Here is a 2,349-nt window from a genome sequence, read left to right on the forward strand (position 1 = left end):
TTGAGGCTCATCCTCACGTACACACGCAGAGATGCGGGTCGTGGGAAGGATTTCAAGTGCTACCAAGTGTAGGCGGGCACGTCGTAATGCGGCCACGCTCTACTTAAGCACACACCCTAGCACAGCGAGGAAGCGGTTAAACCTGCTTCTCTTGCGTGCAGTGAGGTAGTTGTGGTGGGCGCGCAAGCGACCTCACCCAACACACTAAGAACTCTGGTAAAGTGTCGTCACGGGAGCGGTAATCCGTCTCCTCGTGCGCACTTACCAAGTAGGTAGTAAATTTCAGACTGATTTATATTTAATAGAATTAAATACAAATACCTATTTTTACCAATTAAAATGATATCTCTATAGATATCATTTAATATGTATTGCGAGCGTATCTTTATAGATACCTCGCGTAACTGATGACGCTAGCCGTCATCATGGATGACGCTGGGCGTCATCCCTCCTAATGTGAATGCACCCATGTGCATCACATCCACAAGGGTTGGTCACAAATGTGCACCACACCCGAGTGTTGGGTCTAATTACTATTATTTAGTAATTGACCATCCCCTTAAGTACCAAATCTACTTAATGGGGACTGTGTAACATTAGGGCAACTCTAGCCCGTTACACTTTCTCTGCACGTACTAGTATACGTGAAGTGACGTGAGGCACCACTCGCACTGATGCAGTGCGAAGTGGTCTTGTTCTGAAGCAGTACAAATCAGTAGTGTCCCGTTACAGTTGAGCCTCAGGTGCTTAATGTAACAGTGTGCATGTTTCGTTAATATCTCATACCGCGAATATTCTTCTGTTTGGCCTTCTGAATGTGTATGGTCGGCTGTCGGTATATCGACATGGCCGCCTAGCAGCTTTAATATCTATGACCAAAAGGCGGCTGTAAATTTCGGGTGTCTTTGGTTGAATTTAGAATGGCTGTCCGAATATTTTAGCTTTCATGCAACACGACTACTCCTGAATTGTTAGTGGTATCTAAACAAAGTGCATCATTTTAAAAACCACACACATTTCCTACTGTGGTTGATTTGTTGCACCTCACAAAAGTCCAGACTAATGCATCTAAATGTCAGACTTGCCTGAGTTGCAGCTTATGACAGTGCTTATAAGATACGTGATGTTTAATAGGCCTCAATCAATGCTATAACCCACTGTATAAGCGTAGCCACCAGATAGATTACGCGTCTATCCTACTCGAATGACCGCTAATATGCGTGTTATGAGCTTCATTGGAATCTATTATAAATAAAACAAAAAGTAAATGTTCCACAATAATGGTTCTCCAACCGATGTGTGCATTACACAAAATCAATTGGCGTTGCAGAATGCTGGAACCCTCAGTGCTTATACAAATCATGTTTATCGCTTATAATTTATGTCAGCCGAAGGCTACGTCATGTTCGCTGCAGAGGCAATCTTGTCCCTGCTTACCATTGCGAATTTTATCAGAGAGGGCAGTGAAATATTTACTTATTGCATTCCGAATACCCACTCTGTAGGCGGGCACGTCGTAATGCGGCCACGCTCTACTTAGACACACACCCTAGCACAGCGAGGAAGCGGTTTAACCTGCTTCTCTTGCGTGCAGTGATGTAGTCGTGGTGGGCGCGTTAGCGACCTCACCCAACGCACTAAGTACCCTGATTAAGTGTCGTCACGGGAGGGCTCCTCGTGAGCACTTACCAAGTAGGAAGTAGTTTTCAGACTGATTTATATTTAATCGTAATAAATATAAATACTTATTTTTACCAATCAAAATGTCATCTCTATAGATAACACTTAATATGTATTGCGAGCGTATCTTTCTAGATACCTCGCGTAACGGATGACGCTGCGGCGTCATCCCTCCTAATGTGAATGCACCCATGTGCATCACATACACAAGGGTTGGTCACAAATGTGAATCACACCCGAGTGCTGGGTCTAATTACTATAATTCAGTAATTGACCATCCCCTTAAGTACACCAAGTGTACTTAACGGGGACTGTGTAACATTAGGGCAACTTTAGCCCGTTAAACACTGTACGTGCAAGGAGACTTCTCTTTAAGAAACTAGCTTAAAGGGTGTAAAATAAAAAACTGTATTAATATAATTAAGTATATCTTCTTTCTATCTGTTAACTCAAACTTAATTATAACTATAACTAAACATGCAGCTGAATTCTTATCGTGTCTTAGCTGCCTCTCTCTTTTGTTTATCTCAGCAGCTGATTAGTCTGCGGAATAAATACATTTAATGGTCTAACGATACACCCCGTTACATCATCTCCCTTAAACGACAATCACTCTGACTGTCATTGGATGGAGTGGTCACTATATGACCACTTAATTTTAAAATGATC

This window comes from Bremia lactucae, linkage group LG2 (assembly GCF_004359215.1).
Source record: "Bremia lactucae strain SF5 linkage group LG2, whole genome shotgun sequence".
NCBI lineage: Eukaryota > Oomycota > Peronosporomycetes > Peronosporales > Peronosporaceae > Bremia > Bremia lactucae.